This window comes from Elaeis guineensis, chromosome 7 (assembly GCF_000442705.2).
Source record: "Elaeis guineensis isolate ETL-2024a chromosome 7, EG11, whole genome shotgun sequence".
NCBI lineage: Eukaryota > Viridiplantae > Streptophyta > Magnoliopsida > Arecales > Arecaceae > Elaeis > Elaeis guineensis.
The window spans coordinates 103640819-103660327 of NC_025999.2; the positions used below are offsets into that span (position 1 = coordinate 103640819).

The window sequence follows — 19509 nt, forward strand, 5'->3', positions numbered from 1 at the left end:
TGCATGGAATGAGACATGAAACTCAACCTTACAATTAAATACAATGCTATACAATTGGAATTTGTTTTTTTATAAAATTAATCAATTATTCCAATTTTCTGTATTTCATTTTTTTGCAAATTCTTAAAATATCTTTTTTGGATGCAATGGTGATTTCTAATCAACCTTGGGATTTATCTCTAATGGATGCAATAATGGTGATATCTAACCTTGGGATTGTCCAACAAGCTTTAACACGTTGAGAGAAGTAAAGTTAGTTGGAGAATTTTCTCCACGCCATTAACAAGTTGCCAGCATAGACAACTAAAAACCCTCTCCATATCTGTAGTATCTCCTACAGTCTTTTTCTCTCCAATTGTTATATTTCCTTTTTCATGGGAAATCTGAGATGAGGATGATTGGTTCTCATCAAAAAGAAACTATTTTTATTACATTTTTACCTATTTAACTATAGTTGATTTTTCTATATTCTTATATATTTTTACAACCTTTTGATACGACCTCTCTGTTGCAGATTAACCAATTTTCTAAATTTATTACCATATCTCATTGGAACATAGAGTTTCGACTTGTTTATATGTTTATTATGATTATTTTAATTACATGAATTTTTCTTGTTGGACTAAATTTGGGATTTTTTTTTCTTATTTCTGTATAGCAAGGATTGTGCTGGTGATCTAGAAAAGTGGAAGGACATTTCAGGATAAAAAATTATAGGCGAAATGTGGATTGTATATTCCTGGATTCCAAATCTCTTCTTTTTGTATGTTAATGGTTTACATTGCTGTCTTATGGTCATGATATGTTACCAATCACTTTCTCTCTCACTCATGCTTGCAAAGGAGACCACTCCTTGAATCACAGTGTGCTTATCAATCAGATTCATGAAATGGTGTAGCTTGCAACCATCACTGGAACTTACAGCTCACGTTCCACCCATCGCCTAACAATTATTTGTAAGCACAAGCAGGTGCAATATACACTAATTCTGACTTTTGATTCAAAAAAAAGAATTTCCTCTTTCTAAGAGTAGAAATTACATGGCATCATAATAATCACTCCACGCCTCATTATCTCAGATCAGATAACTTGAATTGGGGAAAAAAAAAAAAAGAAGGTCATGAACATGTTTGCAGCGAGTTAAACCTCGCTTATTTGTGGATAGTCAGAGGCATACTGTATCCAATAGAAATGTCACTTCGAACACCGCAAACTACCTTTTAGTGGGGCTGGAACGAAGCCCATGGACCAAAATTTAAAGGATGTGAATCAAGCTTTCAGGTTGGGCCAATTAAACATTTATATTCTCTCAGGCCTAGCCCCGTACATCTCCACCCTTACGAGGGGGAATTAACTAGATCCTAGGCCTTACATTACATGCCAAAAACCTAATTAACTAGCTCCTAGGCCTTACAAGCCAAAAACCTGGGATGTTCACTGCATATAAAACAACCGCATGCCCTTCACAAGTTCATATAGATGGTCTAATTTCACATACCATTCGTCGAACATTTGTGGCACCAACAGTTAAAGTTGAATGATAAAAATCTTCTTCTTCTTCTTCTTCTTTTCTCTTTTGTAATTATTCGAGAAATGCCGGCATGTTTAATTTAAAGACAATGGGTCTAGAAGGGTCTCCATTCCTTTTCCACTGCCATCGCCTTTCATCCAGTGGTGGCCTTAGCCACCTCAAACCACTCTTCTTGCCAATCTTTAATATGAGTTACCAATTACAGACTGGTTTAATAGAAGTGAAGGGGACTGAATTATTCATTCCCCCACATATCCCGAACATCCTCAAATACTCTCGGGAGCAGGTCAGAAACAATTAGGCGCCAGCAGTCTCTTTCATTGTTACACTCTTAACACATACAACATCAATTGCCCTTGATAGAGAGTTGAAAATATTTGAAAAGTCCGATCCACCATCAAAACAAGAAAGCTGCGGTCTATTTCATTTCCTGTAAATATTGAAGCAATCTGAGATTTGGAGGGAGGGTTCCCCTTGCCAGAATAACATCCTCTTCAATTCACGCAAATCTCAACAGCTTCAGCATCATAATGGCCATATATTCAAAGGTGGCTGCACAGAAATTACAACCATACCATCTCTCTGATTCCATGCTTCAAAAGTTGAAGTACAGTATCACCACCTAGCATCTTCAGAATGGGTATCAAATTATGCTGATTCTCCAGTGTCCTGCTGACATCCATTCTTCAGATTACAACATAAGCACCAAGTGCAGCTCTCCCCTAGAGACAACTTGGAGTGATACCAATATATAATTAACCAGTCATTCTCTCCCTATGCATTTTTTGATTTACTGTCATTATTTCCTTTGCCATTTCTTGATGCTTGGAAAGCCATGGCTGTCTTCAAAAAGGATTAACCCAACAACCGGCTGTAATTAGTGTTTCAAAATGAAAATGTTAGTCAATCTGACTAAAGGTATCCCAGAATATAGGTCATAAAATCATCCTGCATAAGCAGAGTACTAATTCAGCACCATTCCATCTCATGGCCTGTGAAAAACATTCACTGACATCTATAGATGTAAAAGCTACAACCACTCCCAAAGCAATCAATGATAATGCTGTAGCTCGCATCAAAGTAGTCAAAGGCGAAAGATGCCCTTAACGTGCTTGGGGGGTCTAGCGCCTTGAGGCGAGAGGCGCTAGAAAAGCGCTCGCCCAAGTGAAGTAACGCACTAAAATGAGAAAAAAAAATAGAAAATATGATATATATAAATAAATAACAGCTAGAGATAACTATTGTAACATGAATTACCATATAATTAACAATTTAAGTACAAAACATATATAAAACAGTAAAATGCTCAATTAGTTCAAGATAAAGTATATGATAATAAATCATAAGCAACTCTAAATTCATGCATAAAACAGAAAACATAACAAGCCCTAAAGTTCATCAATGGAGTCTCATAAATAAAATAGAAAATATAAACAGTCCTAAAGTGGTCCCCTTCTACCTCCCTTTCCTCGACAATCTCCTGTGGTCCTTAACAATCTCCCTTTTCTCTCAATTTTCTTTTGTTTACAAAATCCTAAGTCACTAAAATCAAAACTAATTCCATACTAATTGACCATTTTACCCCCTATTAGTAATAGAGCTAAGAAGTTAAATGGATGATCTTATAGGATTTTTTACACTTTTCAAACATTAAAAAAAAATAATCATAGAATTCACTAAGGCGCCAAAGACAAGCGTCTCGCCTTACTGAGAAAGGCCCTAAAAGGCACCAAAGGCGTGTGCCTGAGTGAAAGGATATCGTCTGAAGCATCAAAGGACGATGACCCCTTCTGGCACCTTGCCTGAGTGCCTGAGGCGCGACTTTTGGCACCTTTTGACATCACTGGCTTGCACTAGAATCCATTCACCACATATCCTCCTATACATGCATCAATGTATGGTACAGGCTTGCAAATAATAATTTCCAATCCAATATTGCCTGTTGGCAAGATCCATCAATTATAAAGCAGAATCATCTACTATATTTCTTGTTGTAGCTCAGCACCGTTCCCCACCCTCCTGTCAATTTGACGATGTCTAGAGTTCATGCCTGAAGAGCCTGTGGTGCTCCCTACTTCAGACTTGCATAAGGGGCACAATGCATTTGTCTTGAGCCATTTATCCACACATTCCATGTGGAAATAGTGGGCACAAGGAAGCTCACGGAGCTCATCATTATTTACATAATTTGCTAGGCAGATACAACAAACCTGCAGAATCCAAAGCACCAAAATATATTGTAAATACCAGCAAGTCAGAACTTCAATTCAGTGAAACAGTGGTCGTTTGCGATCTAAGGAAATCATTATTTTAAGATAATAAGATAATCAAGAGATAAATGACCCTCCATCCAGACTGCTAGACTACTAGAAATGCAAGTGGAAGATAAAATGCAGCACCAAACATATAAAAGACTCACAGCATCCTCAGCAGAAATCATGCGCTCTTTTTCAGTCCCAGCAGCCAGGATCCCACCATCACCTTGGCTGTCTGAGTTAATTTCACTCTCTTCTCCATTTCGAGGTTGCTTTGATTTGAACTTGTGGGTTGGTAGTGCATTAATTGATTCTGCGGTAGCACCTCGGTTGTGGCTCATATCCTCTCTAAAGCCCATGATAGATACAAAGCAAGGCAAGCAGCAGCATATCATCGCACACAGAATGAAAGGCATAGCATACCCAATACAGCTGAACATAAGGAAAACTATACATAACCTGAGGAATAGACAAACATTAGTGGTAGACCAGGATACAGATGAAATGGGAAAAAAAAATGCAAACTAAATTCATACCTGTACAAGTTAGGAGCATGTTGAGAAGATGAGCGCGCACCAAATATCCAGACATTTCCAACAACAAACCACACAGCAAAAAAGTCTAAGGCCATCTTGAAATGGTCAACTAGAGCATTAATCCTGCAAATCATCACATAGGACTTACATGAAAAGTTCATAACAAGGAAGAAGTTATGCCTCAAAAGCTACACCAGGTTCCTATCTGGTTCTGTGACAGAAATAAAACATGCAAAGGTACTAGAAAGATTAGACCAAATTTTGTGTGCCATTAGTAGATATTAGATTGTCCTGTATAATTAATGAAAGCTTTTGGTTCTGCCTGTAATACTATATGAACGAACTTCATCTTTGTGAATGACCAGAGACGAGCATCCATTAAATGCATCTCTACACATAAAAAGGAGGAAAAAAAAAAAAAAAGAGGTCTGTTAACACATGTATTAAGGGAACTCACTAAGACATGTTATCCCCCTTAACATAAATAAATGATAGTTCCCCACTACAATATCTCAATTCTCATCAACAAACAAAAGCAAGTTTCTATGAGTTTTAACCTTCTATTACTTGAGCTCCAGCATTCTTAGATTCCCAACAAGTCATACTTACTGTAAAAGGGTCCGGCTAGTTTAAACCCTTAGCCAGAATGGAATCCTCCGCATCATTCATTAATTTACAACCACAAGGTCAGTGAAAACAAAGGAATTTCATCCTCACCATAAACCACCCCTCCAATTCCAGAGATAACAGGCTTTTCTTAAAAGATCCATGAGGGCTTGTATTGCTTGCATTGCAGGTTTCAAAACCAGATGGGGCACAAATGTACCAATAGACCTACAAGTTGATCCATGCTAATGCAACTCTTAGGCTGCACTTGATTCAAGGTCAAAGTGGAATAAGCTTAAGCAACCTAAGCTAAAATGAAGCTCAGCCTATTCTATAAACAAGCCAAACTCGATCCAACTCATAAAAATCTGAGCAGAACTTAAGAAATTACGTGAGAGCATAAAGCCTCTCAGGGCTCTCGCACAAATATTTTCAGCTAATTTCCATTGTTTTATCTCAATATTATAGATGAAATGCATTCTTTTGCATGTAAATTACATTAGTCTAATAATTTTAATTCAAAGTATTTTTTTTATTATGAATAATAAGTAAGATAATAAATATTACAATTATATATTATCTGTTTGTTATTCCTATTTTGAGCTTAATAGAAATGAGCTCAAGTGAACCAGGCCTAGCTCTAGCTTAGCTTGTCTATAAATCAAGTGAGCCAAATTTAGAGCCAAACACAAGATGTTAGCAGCTTGATCTTTTAACAGCCCTAATAAGACAATTAGATGGGATATTCAATGGAAACCGAGGATATTCAATTGACAAAGCAAATTGCCAGGCTGGCAATATAAGGTGGTTTGAAAGATTAGATTAGTTTTGTGATTAAATTTTGGTCAAGTTTTAGCATCAAACAAAAGTCTGGATATTTGTTCAACTTTAAAGAAAGATTTTGACATGCTGTACTACTCCACATGGCAAGCGGAAACCCCAGAAGAACTCTAGTTCCAAGGACATTTCCCAATAGATGTTCAGAATACCTGCTCGTCTGATGATGAATGATGCCCCTTGCTGGTTTGAATCATCTAACATGTGTCCTGAACAAGTCTTTTACATCAGGTGAAGTCCCTCGGATGTCAAAAAAAAAAAATTTCTTGAATGCTTTATCGTCTAATAGATGTACTTGTGAGGAGTGGACAAAAGAGGTTTGATGATGTGAAACATTTCGGTGCAAGTACCAGATCATGGAAAGAGGGAATTGAATAGACACTAAAAATAAATACTAATGGCCAGTGCACAGGCTATTAAATTTTAGGCTCAATCATCCGTTATGCCTGAAACATCTTTTGACTTGCAACTCATGCTCCCAAGGAATAGTGCCATTATGATGCATTTTACACTTAAAACCTTTGTTTTTAATAAGCAACCCGGATTGTTGTAACAGGTGTATGTGTACCAGATATATAGCACGTGGATCAGTAAAATCTGAATCAAGGCAAGCACACCCTAGCCCTTGTTAGCGTAGCTCATTGCACTCCTAACATAACAAAACTAAAGGTAAGATGAAATCCGTCAATTTTAAATATATATTTTGCTTTAATTAGACCTATTCTTGTTCAAGGTAAATACTACTGCCCAATAGCAAACATCTAAATGCAGCCAACTACTCAGTTGTAGGTTTTCCAATAAAAAACAAAAGAAGTGTTCCATCACTTTAGAACATAGGTGGTAGAAAATGAATTTGATGTCATATATCATATCTCAAAGGATAGATAAATTTCATCCAGCGATCAAATAAAAAAATAAATAAAATAAAATAAAATAAAAACTACATTTATCTTTCACACATAGTGCCTCACACCGATAAATGGAAATGCCAAACGAGAACAAGATGGAAAGACAAAATCAAAGAGCAAGAGGTGCAATTTTCTGACAACACTTAAGATTGCAATAAGAATCCATGGCCTAGTACATTGCATAGAAAGAATAAGAAATGTACCGCGGACTCGTAGTTATGATGCTTTGTGCTAGGTGAGAGATAGAAGAATTGCTATGATCGTTTTCACCTTCTGAGGCTTGTGTAAGAGAAATGGATGTGTAAGAAGTAGATTCAGGATAGTTGTTCTGAGAAGAACTTCAGAAGTGGATGATATAAATCTTGCTCAGAGACCTGACCGTTGCGATGAATGTAGCACCAATAAAGATAAGGAAGAGTGGCAATACAGCCTGCTGTATAACCTATGATCCATGCAAATAATGGAGTTTTTGGATGTTCGTGTCTTGACAAGGAGATATCTATAATAGCTGCTATAATTTGGCTCGCATTAACACCAAGCTCAATTGAAATCCACAAACCAGAATTCAGAGGGCTACCATGACGACAAGCAGAATTATCACTTCTTCTGGTCAATGACGCATTCCTAAATCAGATGAAGTAGGTGACACTGAAGATATTTGGAAGAACATAGCTGGCATGCTTATCGAAGGCCTATCTTCATCATGCAATTCATCTGAGTCATTTTGGACATATCCATGAGAATGTGATGTAGAAGCAGCTCCTCCCCTTGATATATCAATTATAAGCTCACGTTCATTAACTTTAGCTGGTTGATCTATCAGCAAACAATGTCTCTCAGTTTGACCTTCACTATATGGTTCCAGAGGAGGAACAGCCATCAACATCCAACAACAAATATGAAGCAAAATATAGCATAGAAAAGTAGCAATAAGCTGCTTTCCTATGCTTTGGTTTTCTTTTTCTGAGAAGCTAACATTTGTCTCATACAAAACTTGGAAACAATACCAGCCACAGTAAATGATTCTACCACTTCACTTTAATGATAGAAAAATCTTTAAAGAATTCGATCAAGCAAACTATGCATCTTAAAGGAGAAAATTCCTTTTTTTTTGGGGGGGGTTTTCTTCTTCTATGAACAGCAATTCAAGTGGAGTCAATCCAAGCTGCAAACTGATTATATTTTATTACACAGTAGAAAAGCTACGGTGTTTTGTATCAAGTTATTACTGTATGAACCATGAAGCTTCAGATGATTCAAATTGCCGCTTTATATCCCCTGATTTAGCACTTTGTACTCATACTAATTTATATAAGCTTTATAAGTGCCTAGGCACCTGAAGAGGCCAGGGATGTAGTCAACTAAGCAGCTATAGTAAGGCCAATGTACTTGGAAGTCAAATTACAACAAGGAAACAAAGAAATAGTTCTATTAACAAGATAATACAGAAAATAATATCCTTCCTCGTGATGTTAATCTGAACACAAACTAATAATAAAAACCATAACGACCTACCTCAACTATTCAGGTGCCGAAGCTTTAAATATGGAAGTTTATTGCGTTATCCACCATCACATTATCTGCTAACATTTTTCATTCCACGGTAAGCATCTGTAGAAACAAATCAAAATAATTCTCAATAACATGTTAAAAAAATAGATAAGCCGAAAGGTCTCAAAAGCGATATCAACCAATCAAGGAATGGTATCAAACAATCTCTCAATTACAGATGAGAGAACGATATCAAAAGTTAAAATTCCACCCAACCAAACAAGAGTTATCGTAATCTTATGAAAGAAAAGGACAGAAAAGTATGCTTCAACACCCAGAAAACCGACAATCGACCAACCAAAATCGTATAAAGATTGCAAAAAATAAAAAAATAAAAAGAAACTTTCAGAAAAAAAAGGGTCTTATAAGCCAAACCCTATATACGATTTTCCGGCTCATTCAAAACCTATAATAAGGCATTAAACGGAACCCTAACAACACCTGAATTTCAGAAAAAAGGGTATCAGCGGCTCCCGCAGAGAAATCTTCAAGAAAACGAGATTTTTCCACGCGTGTTCGAGCCCACTTTGGCCGGATTCAACCGGGGAATCGAGCCCCCAAGCGAAGAAGGGCAAAACCCCGGGGAATTCTGGCGATTAAATGGACGAGAGGATGGGAGAAATCGGAGGAGAACGTACCGAATCTCGCCACCCGTTTTGGCCCGCTATTGGAATTAGGGAAACAATATGTTGGAATTTCCAATTCGTTCCCCGTCACTTTTTTTTTTTTTTTTTTTGCTTTGCTTTGCCTCCAGGTTTTCTCCCCGCAGGAATTTTCCGGCGCCAACCTTGGGCGTTTACGTCCCTCGAGCAGGACTGGAAATGGGCCGCGCTGGCCCGGGCCATATTCCTATGCGATCCCTGCCTCAAATTACTTGTTGGACTTTAGGACGGGTTAGTCCAAAAGTTTTGAAAAATCTAGATATGAACCTGATCCGAGCCCATTTGGGCCAGTCTAAGGCTTTATTTTTTTTATTTTTTTTGGCTGGCAGCTATGGTCGTGCTCGCTCTCATAGCGGAGCTTGCTGAGGAAGAGGAAGCGATGGAGACTGTAGTCGTGGATAACGATGGAGAGGCAAAAAAAAAAAAGAGCAGACGCGATGGCAAAGAGATCTGGAAGACGAGGTCGTAGGGGCAACGGTGGGGGTCGTAGTAGACAACAAAGTGGAAGAGAATGGGGATGACGAGGAAGAGGATGGAGAAGATGAGGGAGGAGATGGAAAAGAGGGACCACGACATGAGAGCATGCCAACGGTCCAACTAGTCCATGCACATCCACCACAGGCACAATTGGAACCCTGCAGCTCATCCTCCACGACGAGCACTGCCTATACGACGCCTTCACCACCGTCGTTGGCGCCAGCCGGGCCTCCTCCGCTCCCCCTCCATCACTGACTTCACCGCCTCTACTTTCTCTCGCCACCTACTCGATTAAATTGGATTTGGATGCATGATTTGGGGGAGAAAATGGTGGGCTCATTGCAGGCTTGAATGAGCTCGATCTTGGGCCGGACCGGATCAAAGATATACCGAGTCTAGTCTCAAATCAGATGTGCTCTATATCTTGGCCCAAATCCAATCTAAATATTTTTAGGCTTAGCACGACGCCTGATCTGAAGTCAACTCGGTGCAATAGGCATCCAGCCTCTTCGAGCCCAATTCCAGCCCAACTTGCAAGGGGCATTTGATTGTTATAAACACGTGGATGTGAGAGCAATGGTTCTTTGTGTCCATTTATCCAAAATTCAGACAATGTACCTCACTCTCTGATCAACAAGTTCCCTAGCTGGGAGTGATGGAAAGGTAGTGGGGCCGTAGAGTTTATACGGATTGCTAATATTTAACTAGGGTTTGTTTTATGTGAATTTAATTAGGGTATCCAGATCTATGGGGAATAAAAATTTGAATATTTAACTAATATTCATGTACTATATTAGCACACAACCGGTACAGATATATGAGGATATTTTTTATTTAAAAAATATGACATCCTTGAATATTATCTTTATTAATTATATAATTATTTGAAAAGAATATATTTTTATCAATCTATATAATTTTATTTTGTTATTAAATACTTTTTATAGTTTTCAATAAAATATAATATTTCATATTATATTATTATTTTTTAGATATTATTAGTAAAAATATTATTATTTTATAAATAATGATAAAACTCCATGCCCCTCTTACTAGCCAAACATTGATCGCAACTAACCCTATCTGCTGCAAGACCCTGCGTGCCTCATAATTAACTAGTGGGCTTTAGTTTTCACAAACAAAAACAAACCTTATAAATACTCTCATAAAATATCTTTTTTTTTTCTATAATATGAAAATACTATTCATTTCATCATTGAATTAAATATTAATGATAAGATAATAAATAATATTTATAATATTATAGATAGCAAAATAATATACAAATATGTGGTGCCATATGCTCCCACGAAATACTCCCTTTTCTTCTACACTAATCTATTTTATCAATGAATTAAATACCAGTGATGAGGTATTAAATAATATTTTATGAAATAATGTACAAATATGCGGCACCCATAAACAAAAATAAAATTTTATGAATGCTCCCATAAAATGCCTTTTATTTTTTCTAAATATCCTAGTTTTGTCATTGAATTAAATACCATTAATAATGTATTAAATAATATTCATAATATTATATATATGGCAAAATAATATACAAATAATAAAGAACTATGCCAATACAGGGCTTCTATTTTAATATATATACAAATATATTACCACATGATGTATGAGACTTATCTTTTTTTAAAAAATATATCATTTTAAAAATATTAATTTTATCAATCACATAATTATTTATAAAATACTGTATATATAATATTTATTTTAATAACAGATCTTTTTTATCAAATAGTTCATTATATATATATATATATATATATATATATATATATATATATATATATATATATATATATATATATATATATTATATTGGTCCGTTTTAAATTGTTTGCCTTATTTTTTGGTTGGCTTTCCTTTAACAATATGTACCCCTCTTGATATTATTAAATATTATTAATAAAAATGTTATTAAATATTATTTTACCAAATATATTTTATTAAAATATTATTATTATTATCAAAATTATTAATGTTATTATTTTTACTATAATATTATTATTTTTAGTTAATATATTAAAATATAGTTTTTTAGACCAGCCATGGAAGAAGTGGTGGCACTAACCATCACCATTATTATTATTACCTCCCATCCATTCATTTTAAGACAAAATTTTTCAGAGAGAGACATGGAGTGAAGTTGTTCAATATTCATATAAAAAATTAAACAAATAGAAAATGATAGTATAGACCATGTTAGATGAGATAAAAAAAAAGAATTTGATCCATGATCAATATAACATGTCACCAAAAAAGGGTGGCTCCATGCGGTCTTCTCCATGCAGTCAATGCATTCCATCCCTCACGATTTTTAAATTAATATGTGATCAGAGTATCATACTCGGATTATAATAAAACCAACTATAGAAATACCCGAAGAGATGCAAGATCCAAGTTGAAATGCTTTTTTTCTCTTAAACTATGAAAATATTATCTAGAGACACTTTTGTGTGTGAGTATTGATTTATAGATATGGTGGATAAGGTTTCGCCAATACCATCTCTTTTATTTAGAAAATATATTATCTCTAAGATATCATTTTTATAAATTATATAATTATTAAAAAATAAGATATTATATTAGTAAATTAAATATTTATTCTATTAAATATTTTTATTGGAAAGTTTGAGAAGAAATCTTCTTATTTGATCCTTTGAAAGTTCCACCCTCTTTTCTTTTTGTCTTTTGATCACCAAGGTCTTTAATGGCTTTCTACTTGAAGTTAATGCACGTAAACAAATATTTCATGAAACATAAGTGGAGTAAATATTAAATATTAATGAAGAAGGCTCCCTAAATTAATACGGGATGGGAGTGTAACAGGATTCATGTTGAAAATAGTATTTATTTTATTAATTACACATGACAAATGGAGGTTATATATATATATATATATATATATATATATATATATATATATATATATATATATATATATATATATATATATATATATAAAATATAAAAAAATGGATATGAATATAGATAGATAGCTACCTAATCTATATATAAATATATGATTCAATTTATAATCTTATTTAATTTTATATGGCATTTATAATTTTTTTTAAAAAATAAATAATTATTTTAATATTTTATTAATTTTATTTATTATTCACTTAGTAATATCTTTGACTATTTATCATAAATTTTAATTATATAATTTATATTTTTATTTATATCCATACTTTCAGTATCCTATTTATATTCATATATGTTTAAAATAAATATGAGTATTGTTATTGCTGGACTCTATGATCAAGCTGAAGCTGGTAAACCCGAGGTCACAGTGAGGTTAGTTCTCTTCGAATATGCTATGGAAACTAGATTATGTAGTTGTTGCAGCCCTTCGGTAGATGATAGGATCTGAAATAAAGTCATCTTATTATATTTTTTTTCTGATAGGGACCTCTAACACTCAAGTCAGTTAGAATTCAAAGAATAATAGAAGAAAAAAGTTAAGAGAGAATGGTGGAATGACTTATCTTAGAATCTCTCACTCCCCTTATTTATGGAGAGAGTTTGTGGCTGTTTGAGACGAACGGGATGTGAACTGTGATTAAGTGAATAGTAACAATGATTGACATGGTCTTATAATTATGACTGCTTTAAATGGATGATAATAATTAAGCGGATATAATTGTCATCATTAATCTTGGATCGATATGATCGTACTTTTTAATTGCCCGCATTTGAGATGAATGAGGGCGAACATTGTCGAGATGACTCTATTTTAGCCATTACCAAGGTCAAAAGAAATATATGAATTTTTATATATTACTAACATTCACATTCGTATTTATATTCATCGAACAAAATAAATATAGATATGAATATATTAATATTCTATCTATATTCAATCTGGTTTCAGCCCTACATTAACAACACAAATTGGCTGATATTTTGGTCTAGCATGGATTGGAGGTCTAAGCTCAGGGGACATCCCAGGAAAACACGTTTGAATACAGCTATGTCCATTCCATTCTTGACGGATTATATTAATCCTCCGAATTGCATCGAGTAAAACTTATTGATGATGGTCGTATAAGGATCTGTTTAGCAAATCATATGTCGTGCATTCATATTTTTTAATCATTGTTCATTATTTTAATTTTATGCCTTATGATTTACGTTTCCTATCGAAATGGCTTGGATGTAAACAAATGTTGTGCAACCTACAAACGAATTTTATTTATAAGCTTGTCAATTCTCTATAGAGTAATATAGGGACACAAGCAACCAAATATATTGGACGTGCAAGCACATGCCTATCTAACCGTGAAATGTAAGTCCAAGCAACTCTCATAGATTGGGTGAACCAAGAGAGGCAATATGAAATGAATAAGACAAATGAACGTCTAATACAAGGACAAACGGCTCTTTAAAATTCATGACATAGCCTTGATGTATCACTTGAACTAAGCCTAGGTAGAAAACGTCCGTCTACCAAAAAAAAAAAAAAAAAACCCTTCGAAGTTTTATTTTTTTTTAAAAAATCAACTAGCAGATGTTCTTTTCCCCCTTTTATAACGATAAAGCTCGTTGGACATCACAAGTTTTCTGTAGTCCGTGGGCATGTACGTTGGGCTTAAAATTTATTCATCCGAATAGATAAAATGAAATGAATAATGTCAAAAGCCTCCTATTATGTGCTTGGAGACGGTTCTCTTGCCACAGGATGCAAGGAACTGGGACAAATCACGGAGAGTTGGTTGGTCGTGAACGGATCCAAAGCATTCATCTTTTAAAACGGATCCAAAGCCAGAGACGGAAAAAAAGAAAGGAGAGAGAATAATGGTTCAAATGTTTGGAATTTTTCCAAGGTCCCATGCTTTATGGATCCATGGCGGGGTCCAGCATCTAAGGCCGGTCGTGAACCATACAGAGACCTATTCCCTTCTTTACCTCAGAATCCTCCAAAATGATTCTTCTTTGGAGCAATTTCCTGTTCCACTTTGCCGGGATGGACTTCCCAAATGAGTTTCAAGTTCTAATATCTTGTTTTATGGCTTCGTAGTCAAAACGAGCATGGAACAAATACATTCAAAGCATCTTAATCGATATGGATGACAGGGTTTAGATTCAAAACATGTTACGCCATCTGGGCTTTTCTTGAATGACTCGGAGACATGGACACGTCTGAATCAGCACCACCTGGTCTAATCATCACCAAATGTCGACTGCAATTCAGGAAAGAGAGAAGTAAAGTTGATTGGGTGTTAGAAAACACGTGGACACCCCTCTCTCTACGTATCTATCTCGATTCGTCGTTCAACAACCTCACCTAAATTCATGACCAATGAGAGCTGGAGACGGCTTAGTATTTATTGTTAAATGGACAGAAGAAAGGCATCTTGAATCAATTCCACCTCAAAGACTCAAACTCAGGATGGAGATTGGTATACCCGACGAGCTTGGTTTGCGGGTCAAGTGCGATAAAGATAATTCGGGCGTGTTTCTTGAGGCATATTTTCTCTTCTATCTTTCGAGGTTTTAAGATAAAATTTTGGTGGCTCGTCCTACAAAGCTCTCATTTTGATTTGTTATCGGGCTGTACCACATAAACGCCTACTTTTATAACGTAAAATCCAACATAAGTTGCTTGATTTTTACCTCATGAAGCTCCCAACAATGGTACCTAGATGGACATGGGCTTATTACGGTGAAGATCGCAGTACACTCTGCTTATTTCAAACCGAAAAAGGCCTAGCGAGATATATAGTATACTATAGTAAAAATAAGAGGTCCAAGCCAAAAGAAACTTAATAAGAAAGAAGGGGAGGAGAGAAAAAAAACAATAAGCAAAAGGCGACCTGATGGCAGGTCAAACACCGTAAGCAGTAGGTACTTGATAGTTAAACTAAGCGCAAAAAAGGCATGCTAGGAGCACACGGCGAAACAAAACAAACCCTGCTACGGCGTGTTCTGGACCGCAAGGTGCAATTCCAATTGCTTGTCAAGTGCTCATGTTGGACTTTAAACCGAACTTTACTCCTTCCAGGGCCTTTCCAGAGAAGATTTCCACTGATACGTCGACAGAAGGGCCATGCACAGGATGTGACGTTGCCGTGTCGGTGGACCGTCGTAAAGGTCCTGAAGATTTCCACTGGAAAGCATGGGCTTCTGCGATACGGCAATGACAAGTGGACGAGTAACCATTAAAATACGATGTTCGGGCTCTTAAAAGCCCTCCTTCTGTACGAAGTAGTTGACAGCTAACCGCGCAACCCCAGCGTGAATGCCCAAAAGTACTTCGAGGCAGTTTTGGGTGATGCTTTAATATGCCATGAGTTGACTTGTCAACCACACATACCTAGTTCGTATCGCTATTGCAGATACTCGGCCAGCACGTCTCTAATGTTTATATCTATTACCTAATTCCTAGCTTCATTACAGATATTCAACTAGCGCATCTAGCACTTATCCTTATTTTGATCTTTGCCTCCATTCTCAATTTTTTTTTTTTTTTTTTTTTAAAATCCGATCCATGTAGAGAAAACAACTTATGCTGCTGTCTTGTGTTTGTAGATCCAAGTCAGGCAGGATAGTTTTGAGTGTAAATCCAAAAATAAGGATTAGCTCAAGTTGTGTATCTTTTGTGAATTGAATTCTATTAATGGCAGTGTTACAAGTGAGTATTTGCCAGATGCACGTTCATGTATGATTTGCTACCAATTTTTGACAAGTAAATGGAAGGTTTCCTTGAAAAAACACGTAAACGGCAAGGACATCTCCTTTTCTTATGGTGACATATATTTTACTCTTCTGATTCAGTACATGATGTTCTACCAGCTAGAGACATAATTTTCATCCTAAGAATTGCCGGAGTCGGTATTAAGAATTGGATACTTGAATGTGCTATTAATGTGTGTCTAAATATTTCTTTTGTGGAAATAGAAGGCTAGTCCTCACCCTCTATCCTATACCTACTTCACCACTGCCTAGATCAAAGCTTAGGCTCTAGAAACAAATCAAGCCACTACCTAATGTGTAAGAGAGTTATATATAGAGAGGTCAAATTGAGCATTGATATATTTAATAAATGAATATCTGCTTTTTGCCACTTGGTTGCACCATTTGAAACAAGATTCAATGGCCTGTATCTAAATTTTTGCCTCTTATCACTATACACATTGGTTGTTTAGTTCGAGACTAGTACATTGAATGTGGTTTGTTTTTTCTAGTAATGGCATAATTACTTGCATTGCACACTACATGGGTTGTGAACATATATAATGACTTTCCTATACTATGCACTATTTTTTCTCCTATGAAGAAAATTGTTCACTAGTTTGGGGAGCATGATTATGTTGTTAGGTGCTATTCAATTTGCTCAACAGCTAGTCCTAGTAATTTGAATCGTGTGGCGCCATTGTTTAAGAGCACTTCTAAGGTGAAAAATCATGTCCTGACTGCCATTAGTATTGATTGTTGGTAAAAAAGTCTTATTTTTAGATTTTGGTTTCTAGATTGTCTTGTTATTTTTTCACTACATGTGCTTTAAATACAGACATGCTACTAAGCCTACCAATACCATTGGTGTCGGTATGCATCAACTTCATGCTATCAAAACATAATATTATTTTGTTCATTTTCTTTGCTTGGAAACATAATTTTATTATTTATCTCTTCTATTTGGTTTAATCCGCTATCCTCTTATCTTACCATTCTTATTTTAGGTATATGGTGATTTGCAATACCATGTTAGGACACGGGCTAAAGGGATGAGGAGAATTGAAATAAAATAATTTTTTTACAAGGAACAATATATTTTATAATTATATTAGTTGCAAGTATTTTTTCTTCTTAGTGAGATAACTGTCTTGTAAGTAAGCCGACGCCGTAATCATTATAAATTAATGATCAAATTTTATATATTTTTCTATAAAATTAATTTTATATGTATATTATAGGGAAAAATAATTCATAACTATTTTGTTAGTAAGCCAAATTATAATCATTACAAATTAACGGTCCAATTTTGTACGTTTTTTTATAAAATTAATTTTACATGTATATTATAGAGAAAAACAATTCGCTACTTTATAAACCCAACAAACCCCCTCCTTTCTGAAGAAAAAAAAAAAAAAAATGTTACTCCCACGGAAGATAGAGTACGAGTTCTTTGTGATATGCAGTTAACTGAATTGTACAATATGGTACAGTATTTAATGGTTGCTATTAGCAGATTTATAGCCATCAAATAAGATAATTTTATTGGCTATACATAGGACATCTTATTTAATGACCAGCCACCGTCTGATGGCGGCTAAGTAATGTAAGACACCGTTGTGCAGCCAGTTCAATGGTTGTGCACTCATTCCACGCGCCAACCATTCAATGGTTGTGTGGGCCCAATGACATGAGCACGGTTGTGCCGGCTGGCAGGGCTCGATAGGCGATGGGGCATTCGCTGGGCGGCAAGGCCAGCCGAGCAATTAGAAGTAGGCCTTCGATTTGATTTAATTTTTTATTTAAATTTTAATATTAAATTTATATTTATTTTAATAAAAAATTAAATCAGATCGGATCAAATTCATGATCAAATTTATTGACTCATTGAATCATTCGAACCAAATTGGATCCATATATAATCCGGTCCCAATTTATGAAATACGGATTCAATTCAGATTCGGTTCAGATCGGATCGGATCGGATCATGAATTTGATTTATTTGAAACCTACCATCAGTGAATATTAATACTGGATAATAACTAAAAAATATCTCTTTTCTTTTTTTTTTTTCAATCTTCTAATTATCATTTATAATAATTAATTATATTGGATAGCATTGAGAAATAAGTAATTTTTGAGAAAAGTCATGATTTCAGAAATTCATACAAAAGAAGAAAAGTAAAAAAAAATAAATTTTATATAGTGATATAATTATCTTAATTTAAAATATCATATAAGAAGAATACTTGTATATAATTAAAAATGAGACTGCATGTATTGTAGATGATACAATATCTGTGCATATTAGAGCATGCTTTAGAATTTTTTAAAGTCAACAAAATGAAATAAAATTCAAGAAGTCCTCTTGCTTTTGTACCTCATGGCACTGTAAATATAAACCAGAAGATTTAAAAAATTGAAAGAAGCCAAAAAAAATAATCGATATGTCATTTATTTAAATTATCAGAAATCTATCCAATCTTTTCTCCTCACATTGTTATAAATGTTACAACAGTCAGAATAAAAAAATTGAAAGGTTTGAAAAATTTTTAGTTTTAAAGATTTTTAGTTTGGGAATCAGATGGAGCAGATCAAAGGATTTGAAAAATTTTGGTCCAAGTTCAAAACTTATTTGAGTGAGTTATTCTAACTGAGTTTTGATCTTATATTTAAATCCGAATCAGATCGGATCATGTATCTTAAGATTCAAATTAACCCAAAAATTTTTACGGATCGGATCAAATCAGATCGGATCGAATTCAAATTCAAAAAATTCAAACTCGATAAAAAAAAAATAAGTTTAATTTTTGAATCCAGTCAATTTTATAATTTTTTTAAATAAATTTAAATTAAATTAAATTAAATTATGAATCAATTCATTTGTGGCCTTAATTAGGACGATTTAGATCCACTCCCATCTCATTTCCCATTCAAGTGAGATTTAGTCCAAATCTAAGCGTCGAGCGCGTACGCCACTCTATTACCGAAGTGCCCCTCCTTTCCCCGTCGTCGTCGTCATGATTTGACGGATTTTACGTAAAATTTAAATGACTCAAGGAATGGGCGCCCTTCTTATGTGTGCCACTTTAGTCAAACCGTTGAAACGTTGAATGGCATATCTTGTAGTTCCTTCAAGAAAGTTTCCGACATACGCGCCATAAAACGACGTTCGACGGTTACATTAAAAAGAAAAAAAAAAAAAAAAAAACTAGCCGTCAGTTCAGACGACGTTCGAACCACCCTCGTAATTTGATGCGCACACCAAGGACATTTTAGTCGTACTGGGTATCCTCGGGCTCAATCTTGAACCTTCGAAGTGGTTTTTATTTACAGGTAGCCATCTCCAAAGCCGTTTGAAAGCCGGCGCAGGAGACGACGGTTGTGGTAAAAGTACCCTCGCCTCGTTAAATAAATAACAGCTGTCCTGGAACCGGCGCCTTCCCT

General features: G+C 35.1%; 1 pseudogene; it reads right to left on the bottom strand.

Moving 5' to 3' along the window:
• Positions 1-3390: 3390 nt before the first annotated feature.
• On the bottom strand, positions 3391-7686 carry LOC105047882 (E3 ubiquitin-protein ligase At1g12760-like; annotated as a pseudogene).
• Positions 7687-19509: the final 11823 nt, after the last annotated feature.